Consider the following 20,484-nt stretch of genomic DNA (forward strand, 5'->3'; position numbering starts at 1 on the left):
AGGTAACTCAATAACTCAACTAAAAATGCTTTTTATTGCAAGAAAAAATAAGTTCCTTCTGTTGACAATTTAATTTAATAAAATTGGCATGTATCCTATATTAATCTGCCTTACTCCAAGTTAGGAGAGTGCGAAGTTGATTTGATCCACAGTATTTCAGCAATTCATGATCTTCATCTACTCCCACATATATCTGAAACTCTTAGTTGTTTTTGAAAATGTTTTCTTTAATTTCTTCATTGAAAATTCTAGAAATCTGTTAATTATCACAATTATCACACAATTAGGAAAAATTCATGAATAAAGTTAATCATATGCATTTGTTGATTGGCATCTGTCAATTACAGTTACTGTACTGAGTTGGCTGCTGTGCACTCTTCTCCAATTGTGATAATGCTCTAGCTTTGTGACATTGACCTAAGCTCTTCATGTTTTGTGCAGTGGACACTGTTGTTACTGACACTGTCATCTAACTGCAGGCATTGGTTGAAAGTGCATGATTTTTAAATTTCTTGTGTTCAAAAATATTGAAAATAGTTGGCATCAAAAAAGTGAATAATTTTGAATTATTTTTTCCTGATTTTTCAAATAAAGGAGCATGAGGTCTAAATGACCTCCAGCTGACTAGAAGAAGGACAGTCCTTTTTTGTACCTCCTTAGAGTTAAGCACCTAATTATTGCCATTCCCTTGAGGTAGTGTTTAATGCAATTTGATTGTAGTATCTTGTATTCTTTTTGGCAAAAGAGTTCTCAGTTTGGAAATAAGAATTTCATAGCTTTCAACTATTCAAGTTTAATCTGTGGTGATAAATAAAATTAGGAAAAACATTATTACTGGGATCAATAAAACAGGTGGTAAATGCAGGTTCATCTTAATGTAGGACTTCATAGTGAATCACTTTTTGTATCAATATGTAAGTGAAGCTGGCTGTAATTAAAAAATCTGAAGTTAGATTTGCAGAATTCTACAGTTCAAGTTTGTGTCACTAAGTATAAGATATAAATAAATAAATCAAAACATATAATGACAGAACTACTCTCAGAATACTTTATTACATGCAAACTTGATAACGTTCCTTTGACATTACTGCCACCAAAGTCTTGGATACATTGCATATGGCCGACTGCCAATAAAACATCTGACAAAAATGTTTGGATTGGGTTAATCAACTCTTAATTAAATCTCTTTGGTTCTGGTTTTATGGAATGATGATACACTGTTTTTTATTTTCCTTCATGATACCAGGCATCATGTATTATGACCATAGTTGCCACTATGCCATAAAACCCCACAAATAAACCAAACTATTATAGTTCCTGTACCTCTTCAGTCACCACCCTCCATGCAGAAACTGCAGCAAATGTAGAGGGCATGTGCACAGAAAGTTGTGGGATTACCTTGTAGGAACATGTTTATAGATCTCCCGGGGTTGTTGACATTGTATGTGATGAAGCAGTCTTTCATGAAGATAACACTACTCTGCATTTTGAAAAAAAATCCACGTTTCTGAATTATTTCATAATGTTTATTTCAAAAATGAGTTCTGTTTGTTTTCATCATGCAGGTTTCTTCAAATATTATTCACATGAATTTTCACAAATTTTTTAATTTTGGCCAAATTTGATTCATTTATAAATTTAAAAGAAAAATTTAGAGTGGCACTGTCAGACACTGTACTAGCAACATATTGATTCAGTTACACTTCAAAAATTTGGCATATCTTTCACAAACAAATTAGCAAACTCATTTAATCTGTTTTATGAATAATATAATACATTATTTTAATCTGTTTAAACACTGTACAACCTGTAACACTTTTTAATTCAATTATTTATACTTTCTTTTAAAGTTAAAACTTTAAAAATAATGTTATTATCAATACCATACAATAACTAAAGAAAGCCATAAGGAAAATGAAGTTATTCTTTAAAAATTATTTTAAAAAGTTCAATAGGAACCTACATACTGAGAAAACTCAGAGACTAACATATCACTGCTCTTTTAAATGGTAAGCATTATATAATTATGTTGGTACAGCCAACCCTTCTTTCCTATTAGTATTAGCAATGGCAAATGATTAGAAAGCAAATTTATAAAACATCAGTAAAAATAAAAAAAAATACTTCCCAATTCACCAATCTGTGCACTCTAACAATTTGTCTAGTTTTTTCTTGAATTTATTCAAACTACCCACTTTCACAACAACAGATGGAAGTTTGTTCCAACAATGAATACTTGCTGGCTGAAGTCAGAACTTCTGCACACTGATCCTACAAACATCCTTCTTCAATTTGAATTTCTGACTATACAAGTGAGAAATTTGAATTTCTCACTTGTATAGTCTCAGCAAGAGGAAGAATCCCATCAGCATTGGGCTTGCTTAATCCACTCATATCCTTAAACACCTCAATCAAGCTTTTCTTGGTAAGACCACCTTTTTATTCCCTCCACCAATCAAGCCACTCTTCTATGCACCCATTCAAGCAAAATCTACACGTTTCCAAAATTAGGTCTCCAAATCTGTATGCAATACTCAAGATTTGGCCTACCCATTGCCTTGTACAATGGGATAATCACCTCCTTATACCTGCTAGCAAAGTTCCTGCATATCATGCACAAAACCCTATGAGCTGTCCTGGCAGCTTGTCTGCACTGCTCAGAGAACTTCATACATGACTGCACAATTACCCCAGTTCCTCATTTTCCACTACCCTGAGTGTACTAACACACAGCAGTATGTTAATGTGGGATTACTGCTACCCATATGTAGTACCTTGTATCTGTCAATGTTAAACTTCAACTGCCATTTCTCAGCCCATCTGCCCAATTTTTCTCGATCTTTTTGTAGTAGTTTACCTTGATTACTGTCATTAACTACCCTGCCAACCTTTATATCATCTGCAAACTTAAACTTTAAGTCTGATGTACCTTCATCAATATCATTAATAAAAACAGTAAACAACAATGGGCCCAGCACCAAATCCTAGGGGACTCTACTAATAACAGTCCACAAATGGCAGTGTCCACTGACAAGCATTCCTGTCTAGATGTCCTACATTCATTCTTAGCCAGTGACTCCATTATTTATGCTGGAACAGAAGTTAAGCTAACAAAACCCTTAGCCATAATTATGAGAGCTTCCTTGGACTCAGGGGAGGTACCCATGGATTGGAAATTACAAATATGACCCCAATCCACAATGGAGGATCAAAAGGAGATGTAGGTAATTACAGACCTGTAATTTTAACTTCTGTTCCAGGGAAATTAATGGAGGCACTGATTAAAGCAGCATTGCAGGATCATCTAGACAAAACTTCAGTTACAGCTCGGACACAGCTTGGGATTTGCTAAGGGGAAGTCTTGTCTGACCAATTTGATTGGATACGATGATGTAGTCACAAAGGAACTGGATACAAAGAATAATTTTGATATCGTATATTTAGATCTTAGAAAGGCTTTTGATACTGTTGCACATGGAAGACTGCTGCACAAATTGGAGCAGTGTGGCATCGGAGGCAAATTGCTGCTATGGATAAAGGGATGGTTGAGTGGGAGAAGACAGAGTGGTAGTCAATGGACACAGCTCTTCGTGGACTAATATTATTAGTGGAGTCCCCCAGGGTTCAGTGTTGGGCCCATTGTTGTTTTCTGTATTCATTAATGATATTGATGATGGTATATCATGCTTAATGTTAAAGTTTGCAGACAATGCGAAGGTCAGCAGGGTTGTTAATGACAGTACGCTTCGACAACAGGATCTAGAAAAGTTGAGCGATGGATTGAGAGGTGCTGCATATGGGAAGCAGTAACCCCAGAGTAACGTATCAACTGTGTGGTACTACGCTCACAGAGGTAGAGTGGAAAGGACCTGGGGATAATTATTGTGCAGGCAGATATGAAGTTTTCTGAGCAGTGCAGATGGTCTGCAAGAGTAGCTCATGGTGTCTTGTCAAAAATGATATACAGGAATAAGATGGTGATTATCCCCTTGTATAAGGCAATGGTCAGGCCACACCTTGAGTACTGTATACAGGGGTCTGGAGGCCTCATTTTAAGAAGGATGTAGAGCTGTTGGAATGAGTACAGAGAAGGGCAACAAGATTAGTGAATGGAGCAAAGGGTTGCTCTTACAAAGAAAGGTTTAATTAGTGTCTGGAGACTAGGCACCTGCGAGGTGATCTGATTGAGTGGCATAAAGCCTTGAATGGTTTGAGCATGCTCAATGCTCATGGGATTCTTCCTCTTGCTCATAATAATCGCCCGAGAGGGCATAAATTCAAATTGAGAAAAGACAGTTGTAGGATAGACGTGCGAAAGTTTGCCTTTAGCTAGCGGGTGGATGATTGCTGGAACAAACTTCCAACTGTCGTAGAAGTTGATAGCTTAAACAGAGTCAAGGCAGAACTAGGCAAACATTTGGAGCAAGTGGATGGGTGAAATGAGAAGGGGGGGGGTGTTTTTTTTTTTTTTTTTTGGCTGATGCTATATAAGCCTGCTTTCTTGCATCATGTGCTCTTGCTAATGCTAATCTACAGTCCACAGGGACCTTGCCTGAATCCAAAGTTGCTATCATAATTATGATTGGAGTTTGCTTATCTCGTTTTCTACTTCCTTAATATAACTGGACAGATCCTATCCACCTCAGGCACCCTTTTTATAGTTATCTTCAAAAATTTCTCTTCCACTTTCCTCTCAGTTATCACAATCATTTAGCTCCCTATCAGTTTGATAAACTTCTGGCATCCCCTTCCTAAAGAATTCCTCATGTGTGAATGTAGATACAAAATACCTATTCAATTTGTCAGCATATATTTACAGTATTATGAAGTATTGTACTTCAGAATTGCTCTGTAAATAGTGGAATATAGACCTACTTTTCAGGCAACATGTAGTAAAACTATATCACAGCAGGTAAAGCCAATGCTTACTGTAAGCAAGTTCTAATAGAAGTTTATTTTTTAGTACAGTAATGCAATTTAATATTTTCAGGTTAAAGTGTTTTTTTCAAATAACTACAGTAAAATTACTACTGCAAGTACTGATTCATTCATGGATTTAGGTGTCCTATTTCAATCTGACTTTCATCCCTCTTCCCACATTGATCATGTAATATCTCATACTTCTAAACTTCTTGGATTAATCAAGCATTCTTCCTCTGTTTTCAAGAGTGATAAAGTTATAATTCTTCTCTACAAGCAGCTTATACTTCCCATTTTTGATTATTGTGATATTATCTGGTCCCCACAACAGGAATATCTTTCTCACAGACTTGAGAGAATTCAAATTAAATTCATTAAATTCTTATGCTATCGAAATCACATTGCCTTTTGCCATCAAAATTATGGAGTTCTTTGTGGTCGCTTCAGAATCATTGCTCTTCACTCTAGACGACAACTCCATGGGTCTCTTTTTGTTTACAATATCATAAACTGTGTTATTGATTCTCCATCTCTTCTTGAACAAATACCTTTCGCTATACTCCGTTTGAATTCTTGTTTTAAACTTAATTTCTCACTGCCTGTTCCTCGTGCTCATCATTTACTTAGCAGTCCTCTGTTTTGTTTCCTTCAGGTAATGTATTATTACAATATTGATTTTACTCTTAATCCATCTATCTATAAGAATTTGCTCCTTACTCTGTTTTCTTAATATAAATTTTGTATATATTTTAATTCTAGTTCTATATTTTGTATATAATTTAATTCTAGTTCTATATTGATATTACTATTTTGTATTTTATGTAATTCCTAGCATTCTTACCTTTATTTAGGGTCTGTGTGCCCTGTATGTGAGAAACATGTATATAAATAAATAAGTAAATAAACAAACAATTAAAACTTAACGTATTTATTCTACTTATATAACAGATGTTAAAAAAGCAAAACAAACATGCTGTAATTGCTGCACAGAAAAAAAGAAAAAAAAAGTGGAAAAATATTCAGAAAACCAAAAAATAATCATTAAAAATCAGAAAGTATTGTTGGATTGAATAAAACAGTAGCATCTATGTTACCGAGGCTTGGGAAAAAAACCCATAATGTGGTGTATATTTATTCCTTGCCAAATTCTATCACAGTAAGTAAAAATTTCATGAATAAGTGATTACCAGATAGCATGCTATATACTTAAACGTGACATCTGTGTTGAATCATTACTGATCTCAAAACTTTAAAATTGGGTGTGTTTAAGAATAACTTGAAAGCTTCAATGAGGTTCATGAGAGAAATAGTAATGAAACACTCATTTTGAGGGGCCCCTCTCTCTCTCTCTGGTAAATATTAGTGGATATAATATCTATATAATATTGGTGTACATACACCATAGATAACTCTTAAGAAAAACTACAATGGTAGTGCAGCCTGGTATATCAGGGTACCTGCCCACCCACCGATGATAGGCTAATTGCTTTGAAACGGTGCCGTCTGGGTGGTGGTACTCACTGAGAATAAATAACAATAGTCTTCTCTATTAGTGAAAATTACTTATTCGAGGTAGTGCAATACCACGGCAATGCATTGTAAAGGAAGAGCACAATATGAGATACAGAGTAAATGATGCCTTCCCACTACAATCGTAGTTTCTTAAGAGTTATCTATGGTGTACCTACACCGATATATTATATAGATATTAAACTCTTACTCTTAACAAATTATGTCTTGTTGCATTTAGTTATTTTAAATAGTGCATATAATGAATGGCCACTCACACTACACCCTATTCAACTGAAAACATGAGAAGCAAACCTGGTATTTCTAAATGTTAATAATTAAAAACAATACATAAAATAATAAATGTTATATAAATTGGGACAGTCAAAGCACTGTGACAGCTTTGAATGCATGTATGCATTCAAATCCATAACCTGTCACACACAATTAAAAAAAAAAAAACATATCCTGTAGTCAGCAGAACGCTGCATACTGACTGCCATAATGAAATTGTAAACCTGATTATGGCAGTCAGTATGCACAGCTGACTGCAGGATATGCTTTTTGGGGGTTATCAATTTCGAAGTTATTTACTATTTATTTTAATACTCTGGGATAGCCATGAAATGGCTGTCCCACAATATTAAAAGGAAAGTATATTATTGTAATTATGAATATCAATAGTATCAAATCTTGTGCTTTGCAATAATTTTTTCGTGTTATCATACAATAATTTTACACAACAAACGAAAATTTTAGATAGTCTTACATTCATTAAGTGCTAACAGCCAAAAACTATTAGCACTGAACGAGCAAAATTCTCAGCTGGATCTAATATACACAGAACAAAAAATACAATTCCCTATCCAAGATCAAATAATTTACTCATCACCTGAAAACCCACAGTAAATCCCAATGTGAATGAATGACTCTATGGTCTAGTGATGAGAAATGAAGCCATGCCTGAAAAGCAAAATAGTGATTGAAGAAAAGCTTTTGTGCAGATATTTTAAATTTATTAAAAGTTGGGTAGATGGGCTGAAAAGTGGCAACTGAAGTTTAACATTGGCAAATGCAAAGTACTGCATATGGGTAGCAGTAACACCAGAGAAAGTTACCAACTATGTGGTATTACACTCAAGGTAGTGGATTCGAAAAAGACCATGGGGTAATTGTGCAGTCCGATATGGAGTTTTCTGAGCAGCACAGACAGGCTGCCAGAGTACATCATGGAGTTTTGTCAATGATATACAGGAATTTTGCGAGCAGGAATAAGGAGGTGATTATCCCCTTGTATAAGGCAATGGTCTGGCCACACTGAGTATTGCATACAAGTCTGGAAGCCTCATTTTAGGAAGGATGTAGATTTACTTGAGCGTGTACAGAGAAGGGCAACAAGATTGGTGAGAGGAACAAAGGAGTGCTCTTACCAAGAGAGGCTTAAGTTCTGCAAGTTGAAGTATCTAGAGACTAGGCACATGAGAGGTGATCCAATCGAGGTGTATAAGGCCTTGAATGGTTTGGGCAGGCTCAATGCTGATGGAACACTTCCGCTTACTCAGATTAAGAACCTGAGGGGGGATAGATTCAAACTGAGGAAAGGCTGTTGTAGAATAGACGTACGAAGTTTGCCTTCAGCCAGCAGGTAGTTGATTGCTGAAACAAACTTCCATCTGTTGTTGTGGAAGTTAATAGCTAAAAATATAAATAAATTCAAGGCAGAACTAGACAATGGATAAGTGAAATGGGAAGGGGTTTTTTTTGGCTGATGCTGTATAAGCTTGCTTTCTTGCATCATGTGCCTCTACTAATGCTTCATACTCTTATGATTTTCAAACATGACAGCCTTGGAATTCATGCAGAAGCAAAAGGATATGCAAGAAACTTTTTTTTGTAGTTATAAGCTGAAACAAACAAATTTGCTGAAACAAACTTCCATCTGTTGTTGTGGAAGTTCAATAGTTGTTTAAAGTGGTGTCTGCTAGCACAAAAATTTCCTCTAAGTAAAGGCTGGCCGCTTTGGCAAAATTTTGAAAAGCCAGAAATTATTAATAATTAGCAAAACAGTTTTTCTTCATATCCAGGTTCGAAGACATCAAAGAGTGCTGTGAAGCTACCACAGATCAGTACAGAGCGGTGCCATTTAAGAAATATTTTATCCATAGTATTATGCACTACAGGCAAAAAGTTTCTTGTAACAGAGCCCTTGTCATTGGAAGACTAACGAAATTGCCACTGAAAAAGAAAATAATTCCAACACCTAAGTTTTTCAGATATGCAATCAGTGTTTACATAAATGTGGCCTCCTGAAAGTAGCAGTATGCCTCGGCCTATGAAGTAAGTTCGTCCTTTGTAAATCAAAAGTAAATCCAATGACATCATACCAGTCAAAAGGGCTAAAGCAGTTTAGCAGGTGTAAGCTGACACCATTTATAGATGTGCAGAAATTTGCCTTTAGCCAGCAGATGGTTGCTTGCTGGAACAAACTTCCATCTATCATTGTAGTTGACAGCTTAAATAAATTCAAGGCAGAACTAGACAAACATCTGTAATGAATGGATGAGTGAAATGGGAAGGGTTATTTTATTTATTTTTTATTTTATTTTGCTGATGCTGTAGAAGTTTGCTTTCTTGCATCATATGCCTCTACATTAATACTAATTTACACCCCTTTGTATGTGTCCAAGAAAGAATAAGAAACATTAAGTTTATTCAATCCATTAACCACTTCAACTGGGGTCTCCTTGGAAGTGGTGCCTATTTTCCAGGAAATGCAATTTGCAGAACTGAAGTCTTGTTCTCTCCAATGCCACTTTTTCTGAGGCAGTTGATTATTACACATGATGCAATACTATCCCAAGCAATAGCAAGATTATGGATAGCATCCAAAACATTACAATTTGGCTGCAATTGTGCCCACCTTCTATGCTATCAAGTACCTTATCAGGCAGGCTCTATATGCTCTCTTCAGGTTATAAATAGTATTTAGTATTAGTAACGGCCGCATGGTGCAAGAAAGCCTATGGCTTTCTTGCACCATGCAAAAAAAAAAAAAAAAATCCAAACAAAACAATGATAAAAACAAAAAATAAATAAATAAAATAAATAATTAAATAATAATAATTAATAAATAAAATATATATATATATATATAAATAAAATAAAATATAAATAAAAAGGAAATTAAACCTATCATCCTATGCGCTTCCCTTACCCGAAAGTACTATCCAGATGACCTTTGAATTTCCCCAAACTGTCAGCCTCTACCACCCATGAAGCCAACTTATTCCAGTAATTTATAACTCGCTGGCTAAAATAAAACTTCCTGCAGTCCAATCTAAACATTTCCCCCCGTAACTTGAATTTATGTCCCCTAGTTCTAGCATCATTTATAATCTTGAAAATTTTGTCCTCATTCATTTTACTGATGCCTCTCAGAGCCTTAAACACCTCAATCAAATCTCCTCTAAGGTGTCTAGTTTCCAAACTCTGCAACCCACATATTCAAAGTCTTTCTTCATAAGGACGCCCTTCTGCCACCGATCTCACCAGGCAACTTACCCTTCTTTGCACCCTTTCAAGAAGCTCTATGTCTTTCTTTAGGTGCAGTCTCCATACTTGAACACAGTATTCCAAGTGTGGTCTAACATAAGCCTTATATAATGGGATTATCACGTCCCTATCTACTTGCAAAAGTTCAATAGATCATCGATAGGACACCATGGGCCTTCCTTGCAACCTGTTTACAATGCTCAGAGAATTTCATATGACCATATCGTAACACCCAAGTCCCTTTCCTCCAGTACTGGGTTTAGTTAAACTCCACCAAGTGAATAAGTTTTTTTGGGATTACTGTTTCCCAGGTGTAATATCTTACACTTTGTTGGATTAAAGCACAGCTGCCATTTTTCTGACCATTCTTGAAGTCGATCTAGGTCTCTCTGAAGAAGCTCAGCTTGACAGTGATCATTAACTACTCTACCAATTTTAACGTCATCTGCAAATTTAGACATCACGCCCTCTATCCCTTCATCAATGTCGTTTATGAAAATTAAAAACAACAGTGGTCCTAATAGTGATCCTTGGGGAACCCCACTTCTTACATCAACCCAATCTGAGGAATAGCCATTTATCACAACCCTCTGCCTCCTGCCCTGAAGCCATCCTTCTATCCATCTAAGGATTTTCCCAGTAATTCCAACATGTTCCAGCTTATAAAGGAACTGCTCATGTGGGCCTGAGTCAAAAGCTTTGCTGAAATCTAAATAAATGTCGAAATTATTCCCTAAATCCAGCTCGTGAGTGACCCTTTCGAAATAGCGAACCAGATTTGTTAAACATGATTTTCCCTTTACAAAACCATGCTGAGTATCCTTGAGAATTTCAATTCGATCCAAATGATCCTGAATTCCGCCCTTGATCATTGCCTCCATGATTTTCCCTACTACTGAAGTCAGACTGACAGGTCGATAATTTCCAACTTCACTTTTAGAGCCACCCTTATGTATGGGAGATACATTTGCACTTTTACAATCCAAGGGAATCTCCCCAGAGTCTAGTGATGCTTGGATAATTAGCCTCAATGGTTCAATGCACTCGCTTGCTGCCTCTCTTAAGATTATAGGGTATATTCCATCAACTCCAGGAGCCTTACTGGCCTGTAGGCTCGAAAGTTTTTTCATTAAATAATCTTGCGAAATTTCAATATCATTAATTACATATTTTTTAACTTCGCTCCCACAATTTCCCATTGCCACAAAAGGCTTTTCATTTGTAAATATCGATGCAAAATAACTGTTGAGTTCATCTGCAACGGCAGCTGGTGTATTTATTACTATCCCCTTTCCCTTACGTAAAGGTCCGATCTGGTTTGTCCTGCTCTTCTTGGCATTTATATGTGAAGAATTCTTTATCCCCCCCTCTTTGCTCTGTTTGCTAGTGATTTCTCAAACTGCCTTTGCCTGTCGAACCTTTTCTGTGGCTCTATTACAGATCACCTTGTAGCTGTTATAGGCTTCAGTACTTTTTATTGCTCTGTAACCTTTCCATGCCACCTTTTTCTGCTCAAGTAATGTGGCAACTTCACTATTCATCCAACTTGGAACCCTTCTCGTGGAGTATTTTTTTAATGGTATATACGCATTCAAGGTATCTGTGATTAATGTTTTAAAAGCATACCACAGTTCAATTGTATTCATTCTCAGTGCGATTTCTTCTGAGAAATCGCACTGAGAATGAAGTTAATAGAGGCCAGTTAATAGAGGCCATGTAGTACCTTAAGGCATCGTAATTTCCTTTTCTGAAATTAAAACCCATTCCTTTGCCTTTTACTTCTGCTACCTCTCTCGTCATCATCCACCGTAGAACTCCGTGATCACTTCCTGCTACTGGTTCCTCTACTGTCAGCCCTGTTATGTCATCTGATTCATGTGTGATGATGAGGTCTAGGATATTCTTTTCTCTAGTACTTTCCCTGACATGTTGATACAAATAACAGTCATCTAGTTGATTTAAAAATTTTGTTCCCCATGTCGAGTTTCCTTCCCATTTACTCCAATCAATTAGAGGCAAATTGAAATCACCCATAATAAGGCATTGACGCTTACTTGCCCATTCCATTTGCATGTAGAGGCTTTTGTCATAATCTTCACAATCACCTGGTCTGTAGATTACTCCTACTCGCATTATACCTTTGTTTCCAACTATCTCACACCATACAGACTCTATACTAGCATGTGAAATGTGTGAATCCAGGAAAGCTATCATCGCACTCAGGCTGCTTTACCCTACCACCCCCTTCTATTTACTCTATCCTTCCTAAATACATTATACAAGCCGCACTGAAACTCATCATCCCCAATTTCCGGGTGACACCACGTCTCTGTAAGCCCTATTATGTCCGCGTTACTTTAACCAGCAGTTCGAATTCGCTCATATTATTGACGACACTTCTAACGTTACTGTATAAACAATTAAGATTTACTGTTCTTGTATATTTAACAACCCTAACACAACCCTTGAAGTTTTTTAGGCTCTCTTCCCTGATATTAGCTACCCGCTCACATGAAACTTCTTTGTCCCCAGAACATCTAGATAATACGTCCAGTTGGGGTAACAGATAAGAACTCTTAAGGTATGTGCAAGTTACATTGACCAATATTATCAGATAAACGCATGTCAGTATTACCCACATCCCCCCTAACTAGCAGTTTCCCTGAACCTTTAAGGTATCCTCAATAATACTGGCAAAAACTTTTGCACCACCTTTGTGCATGATCTAGTTCATAGTTTGCAGCCACTAGATCATAGTGGCATGATCTAGTGGCTGCAAAAAACTGGTGGTGATGGGAGGTAAAATCAACAATGTATATTTGTCAACTTAAAGTGTCCCAGCAAAATGTGCTGTACCATGATCTAGAATTATCAAAATGTTCCTTTTTTCTGAAGCCATTCTTCTGACCACTTTTGATAACCAAGACTGAAAAATTTTGACCATAAGCTAAGCATGTCTATTGGCTTCATAATCACAGGGAAGTTGGTTAACTTTTTTAAAACATCTTGGCTTGGAAAACTTACCAATCACAAGTGGGAGTAGTTTTGTATTGCCATCAGAAATGCAGCATAACAGCGAGACTTTGTTTACATAATTTTCCTTCACAACAAGTGTCTCCTCGAATCGCAAATGCTTTTGTTTGGCAGTAAATTATAAAAACCTGTCTCGTCAGGATTAAAAATATCCTTTGCCTCATATTTTTCAAAAAGGGACAGTACAGAACACAATCAGTCTGTAGCCTTTTCTTTGTTGACTAATCCAGACTCGCTGCAAATATTTCGCAAAACCAAGTTATTCCTGTTTTTAAATCTTTGGCCCAGCTGCTGCATTTGAAGTCACTAATTCTATGTTGTTGAGCTGGATAATTTGCCTTTTCTTGCAAAATCTGATTGATATTGGCAAATTAGATCACATATTTGTTGGTACCACTCAAAACGTTTTGTTTCAAGCTCCTCGTGTTTTGCAACACGAATTTGTTTCCTGTTTTTTAATCACTGCTCCAGCGTCAACGCACTTCGTTTTTTTTGGTTTTTCGGCATTGGAAATAAAATCAGTAAAGGGATGTATTCCTTTGCAACGTCCATTTTGCTTCGATCCATCCTATCAGCCTCTTATATAATTTTCAGTTTAATTTCCAGGCTTAATTCCACCGGCTCACATTTTGTCACCACAACACTGATAGATGACATTTAATATAAACAAACTTTAAATTAATTTAAAGACAAGTTCCAAAAAAAGACATCAGCTCAGATAAAATGGCACAAAAATAGATTACTGTAGCAAAACACTCTTTGAACTGGTGTAACAATTGCAACTGACCTTAATTCTAAGGAGAGTGAGGGAGTGTATGTAAAAAACTTAAAAAAAAAAACTGTTTTTATACTTTTATTAATTTAATAGCTCATCCTTCCCAATGACATTTTTCAGAGTGCACTTACATTGTAGCTACCATAAACTGGTTCTGTTTACACAAAAGTCAATTCTTCTAACAAGTCAATACCATCATTTGAAAAGCAGGGAACTGGGTGGCCAGAGGCAATAATAGGTGTAATAATCGGACAACTGTGCCAAGATTTGTATTAAACATACAAAATAACAATATTTATTTCTCACAGGGTGAAAACAAATTTTGTAATACATATTAACCAAATTTTGTAATAAACAAATATATTTACACAGAAAAGTCTATCCTTTCACAGAGGAATGGTAGTGCTTCATATAAACAAGTACTTTGTATAAACCAAGTTTGTATTAACAAGATTTTACTGTACATCCAAACCAGTGGCGTAGCTACCATGTAGGCAGGCAAGGCAACTGCCTCCAGGCCCCGGGCCCTTTAGGGGCCTGATGTCTTTGGCTGTCTCCTGTTTTTGCAATTTTCATTAATTAAGTAGGGGCCCGAGCATGTTCTTTGTCTCCGGGCCCGAAAAAAGGGTAGCTACGCTATCAGGAAGCTCAGGCAACCCTGGCGGAGGCCAGCCAGAGTATAATGGGCAGCCTGGCTCACCTCCCAGTGGTGGTGGCGGGCAACGTGGGGTTCCCTTAGGGGCCTTGCGGCTAAGCAGCCAGAGACAGAACAACAGAACACAGCACAACTCTGTCACAAACCAGACACCACACTTTTTCTGGCTTTTACAGAGATTCTGTAAATTCTTCACAAAGTACCATGGCGCAGATGTGGGAAACCACCGGTGGCGCCTTCCACAAAACACTATGCCACTATATTGATCCAAACTCAAGTCTGAAGAAGCTAAGTTTGATTGATTTGATAGTTGTTGGCGCATCGGCTTCTGTGGCCATATTGCACCTCCCAAGGTTTTTGCAGTACTTTGATCCAAGCCCGAGACGGGAATCGAACCCACGACCTTTGGGTTGCCGGGCAGGTACTTTACCCACTCGGCTAGCCTGGTTGGCCAAGAAGCTAAGAGTACGAAACTTGTTTCTTGATCAAATGTAAGACAAACCTCCTGGCTTCTAGCCAAAGCTTAGGTTAGGTTATGTTAGGTTAGCTGCAGCTTCTGCCCATCCATACTTCCACCATCATTACATCCTAATGGTTCTAATCATAATAATAAGTCATCATCTAAAGATTAAGATGACTTATTTTTCCTCAAACTCTTTCATCAATTTCAGTAAATCTTTTTTGTACTACATCCATTCAATGGTTTCCTTTGTTTTCTAACAGAAAGACATTAGAACCCTGAACAATCCTGATAGCAACGCAACTTCCAGGTCCTGATTGTATATGTCCACTTTCTCTTAAAACCTCCAGAGCACAGGCCTGTTTTGTCTCCTTTTTACACTCTTATTCCACTAGTGTGTTTCTGCATGAGAGCTTGCATATATCCAGTTAATTCCTAAAAAGGCTGAGAACTCCCTCCCTTCCAATTATCTCACTAAACTTACCTCAAATCTTCCCAAAATAATGCAGAAATCTATTAATCATGAACAAAACCTACCATCTGATTAAAATAAAATTAATAATAATTTACAAGTAGGGGTGTGTGTGTGTGTGTGTGTGTCTGGCTTGCATTTGCTAAAATCAAAATAATAAATATATAATTTTAATTTGTTCCTTCTTCTTGCCCACACGAGTGAACTCAGCATTATACACTAAGTGGCCATTTTATTAGTGTACGTCTACCTAATAGAAAACAAACCTCCCTTTAGCACTAAGAACAGCCTGGATTTGTGGAGGCATCGAAATCATCCTGCAGGTATGCTAGTCCATGCCGATGCAACTGCTTTCACAGTTGTTGTAAACTGGATGGTTACAGATCTCTACTCAGAAGAGCACATTCCACATCTCAGATATATGCAATTGGATTGACGTCTGGTGAATAAAGAACACACCACAGTCATGTTCACTCATTCACCCTTGTTCCTGTAGCCAGTTCTGGTACAATTCTGGCCATGTGGCATGGCACATTATCTACTGGAAGAAACCAATTGCAGACAGATATACCACAGCCACAAAGGGATATGCCTGGTTGGAAACAATATCCAGATAACCTTCAGCATCCAAACATTGATCCACTTTTATCAAGGGGTGCAAAGGCACCACGAAAAGACTCCTGGCATCATTACACCACAGTAGCTAGCACCACAGATAATGGTGCTAGATCACAACTATAACACATGACAAGATGGATCCATGAATTCATGCTGTTTTTGCTATATTCTGGTCAGTCCATCAATGTGATATAGCAAGAACAAGGTTTCATCAGAACAGGCAATGTTAATCCAATTTTATCCACTGTCCAACATTGGTGATCCAGAGTCAAACATAACTGTACTTTGTTTCTTTGCTGAAAGGAGTGGAACATGGTTCAGTCAACAGCTGCAATACCCCATCTGTGACAAGGTACAAGTTGGATGTATTCCAAAATGCTTCTTCAGTTACTGTTATGGGCAACCCCATGTTTGTCCATATTTTGTCCAAAATATGGACAAACCATTCTGCTAATCCAAGTATGAAGCATATTTTATTTCAATCTTTGAAATTAAATGTACTCTAAAAAGAAAAAAAAAAAAATGTACTCTAGTATATATCAATTTATAAAGTATGTATACTCATAGCTAAATTTTGTCAAATCTATTTTTGTTCTAGAAGATGGAGAATATAAAATTTATGAAATCACATGGTATGAAAGTTTGGGAACCTTTGCCGTAGACTGATTATGTCTGTAATTTGCAGGTGAACAAATTACAGACATAATCTGATCACAAGAACAAAGTGTCTTATGATGCTTGGTGAGAAGAAGGAAAGAACAGCTGGGAAGGACATTTCATATACTGAAACTCAACTTTCTAATCAGATGGAAAGTGTCAAATGTATTACAAAAAACTAAATAAACTACAGTACATTGAAAAAAATTTTTTAATCAAATCCAAGAACTCTGAGACTTTCCATAACAAATCTGATGTATACCAGGTTTTGCCATTGTGAACTATTAACTATTTTACATGTAAAGGAACTTCTGCTATACTTCTTTTTCTTGTACTAGACAGCTTAGGTGACTTTGAGAGTTGTTTCTTGGAAAAAAAATAAACTCCTCTCAAACTCACCTAAGCTGTCTGGTACAAAACAGAAGTATAACAGAAGAGAGGATTATATTGAAAACAGGAGGGGAACAAAAGAAAAGTGTTCTCATCAAACTGCTCTAAAACAAAATTTTCTTATAACAGCACATTCTAAGTAGTATCATAAAGTATTCACAAACAATTAGAAATTAAATACTAGCAACATAATTACTAACTATGCTAATATGGCTATCATATGTCAATAACAACAGGAAAAGCTGAAGGTCTCTAGTAACCTGGCAAGGTTCCTCATTTTTCACAATCAATCTCAATTTCTAGTAATACACTGTAGATCTTGTCCTTTCAGTTTTGGAAAACAAACATGTCAAATAACAATTAGCGTCCTTTTTTAATTATCAGTGATATAATACAGTGATTTCAATCTTTTTTACAAAAGCATAAAATCTCGCGGGAGATTATGTTGTATGGGTTTCATATAAAAACAAAAAGGCATACTAATCTAAACTTCGGTTTGGGGCTATTCATGTTGTGACCCAAGGCACAGCGCTTCCACAACGTGCGAGACTGACGCTCATATACACAAAATCTATGAATAGAAATTATTTATTTCTGACAATATTCACAACTATAATTACGCCTGAATACTTTTTTTAGAACTAAATATCACCAAGCTCAATTCCTATTCCAAAACTCAAGGTACTGAATGATTTGATCAGAATTACTTGCCGCGATTGCAATTTCATGAGGATATTTTATCAGTAAAATGTCAAACTGAATTCTAAATCCAAATTCAGTTATTTAAAAAATACATATTCTGAAAAGAATAAACTCTACACGAAAAGTGATGTGATGAATAAAAAAAAATATTTCCACATTAACACACCATATAGTTCTAATCCTCCCCGTTTTTTTTTTTTTTTTTTCTGTAAAAATTCTACTCAGGAAAATAGATTCACCATTAGTTTTACTGTGACAGATAACTTTAACCTTTTGGAAGCCACTATTTACGTGGGATGCATGCATGTGCGTAATGCAGAATCAACTGAAAATATTAGGCATAGCATCAAAGTCGCATTACACGAAAATTTCACGCAAATGATAGATATTATGCAACATTTGCATTTTAACTGAATTACAAGATTACATTCCACACTATTCCACTGAACTAGCACACTAATCACAAATCAAAACATACAACGTTCCATTCCAAAACAATTATCTCGTTGCAAATTAAATTTAGGACCACCTAAATCTCGATATGAAATGACAGTTTTCACACGAGCTAATCGAAAATTTAATATGTGAAATATTAAAATGCACATACGACATTGGGAAGAGGAAGAGTTCGGTAAATAGCACACAACGTTTCTCTTTCGTCCCTTAAGATTTTACTTGGAAACTCAAGAACATTAAGCGGGATGGATCATGCATTTAACTGAAAGTAGAGGTGAATCACTGACCTCGTACCAGGTTACTTCTTCACGACGATTTCATCGAGAACAGCATTATGAAAAAGATGAATTGACCTTAACTACATCCGCTTATTTATGTAAACTCTACTTTCATAACCAAACCTCGGATTTCGAAAAATAAAAAAAAAAAAATCAAAAGACGATGTCTAGACTCAACACCGGTCAAAATGAAAATGGTATGCTACAGCGTCCAATGACTGAAGCGAAAACATGGATGGTAACATGCATACCACGATTTTTTTTTTTTTTTTTTCCTCGTTGTTCTTTATTTTTTTAATGGGGAATAAAAATATTGTACACTTGGTATAAAACGCATTGCACCTTTGAATTAATTTTCCAAATGAGCTAATCCTGTAATAAGTCACTGCACGATTTATACTGAAAATATGGGGAGCATCTAACATATCCTTGGATAATTTCTTTTACTGATTTTCCATAATTCTTACGAACAAAATAAAGAATTAAAGAAGCAAAATAAAGGGGGAAGGGAAAACAAATAACTAAGGTACTTAAGGGGTGAAATTATAATTTCACCCCTTAAGTACCTTTCACCCCTAAAAATAACTAAAGGGTGAATTATAATTTCACCCTTTAGTTATTTGAAAATATAAAAATGTCAACACTGAAAAGAAGTTTACATCGTATACCATATAGTTATATTCTCTCCTCTCTCTCGATTAAAAGTTATACAAATGGAATTATCATAAAACTGAAAACAAACAACAAATATTTATATAAAATATATAAATAAAGATAGAACATATAACAAAATAAGACAGCTAAATATTTGCAATATGTCATGTACAGAATATAAAAGGCAATCCTACACTGTCTTGCTCAATTTGCAGAATTAACTAAAAAAATTACAGTTCCCAGGACTACAAACAGGAAAATAGTAAGAAAAAAATCACAACTCCTCGGATTTACAAACACTAGTTCTGGACTGGCCCTTGGCCAAGCACACTTCGATATTGTAATATTTTCCCAAAGCCCTCGCGGATAACATATATCCATCGTCCTCCCCAAATGGAAAAGGTCAGGATTCAAATAGCGGCAATGATGGAAGTGATTATGGTCTTTTTAACATAGCTGAATTGGTCGTTCTGTTTCAAGCAAGCGACGCAGAGTTTTGGGTTTTCTCCCAGAAAGTTGGGTTTTTCTTCCAGCACACAGATATATCAACCATAGAACAGATGCAATTTACAGACACATCAACCATAGAATAGATGCAATTTACAAACCCAAAAGCTACAACTTCTCCGAGGGATACACTTATAAACAGATGAGAAGTAGCAACTCAAGTTTGACATGAGAAGTAGTATACTGGTGTGCAAAACTTAAGGACCAACACTATTTCTAAAGGTTACAACCACAAAATCTTTACTTAAGATACTCTTTACTGGTATGAGTAGATCCAGACTCAAAAGCTACAACTTCTCCGAGGGACACACTTATAAACAGATCAGAAGTAGCAATTCAAGTTTGACATGAGAAGTAGTATACTGGTGCGCAAAACTTAAGGACCAACACCATTTCCAAAGGTTACAACCACAAAATCTTTACTTAAGATACTCTTTACTGGTGTGAGTAGATCCAGACTGAGAGCGATTCTGGACATCAGCCAATCTGGCGAGAGGTTGGCACACGGTAAACATCACTGAAAAGGATCGATATGGCGGTCGAGGTGTTATCTTGGATGGATGTACACAACTCCAGATACTGGAAGGCAGTACTGTAACTGGTGCATGCTACTGTACTGAGGTAATCCTTCCCCATGTGCGTCTGTTCCGAGTTGCCATTGGCCCCGAGTTCGTGTTTATGGATGATAACGCCACACCCCATCGCACTGCAGCTATTGATATCCTTTCGGGAAAAAAATCAAATTATTATTTTATGGTTGTCTGTAATTGAATACATTAACTCGTATTTGTGTCGGTAAATTGCATGTGTTCTGTGGTCGATTTGTCTGTTTTGCTAAACGAAAAA

General features: G+C 36.4%; 1 protein-coding gene across 5 annotated transcripts in view; it reads right to left on the reverse strand.

The window, feature by feature from the left end:
- The window catches only part of wap (DDB1 and CUL4 associated factor wap), a 270,305-nt gene extending 251,634 nt beyond the window's left edge, over positions 1-18,671 (reverse strand). For 3 of the 5 annotated variants that reach the window (XM_090388983.1, XM_090388979.1, XM_090388980.1), the window contains exon 1: positions 18,487-18,671. The gene's annotated coding sequence lies outside the window, so the exon portion shown is untranslated. The other 2 variants (XM_090388982.1, XM_090388981.1) reach the window with 2 other exon arrangements.
- Between the last annotated feature and the right edge of the window lie 1,813 nt (positions 18,672-20,484).

Source organism: Mastigoproctus giganteus, chromosome 14 (genome assembly GCF_048544385.1).
Source record: "Mastigoproctus giganteus isolate SK-2022 chromosome 14, ASM4854438v1, whole genome shotgun sequence".
Taxonomy (NCBI): domain Eukaryota; kingdom Metazoa; phylum Arthropoda; class Arachnida; order Uropygi; family Thelyphonidae; genus Mastigoproctus; species Mastigoproctus giganteus.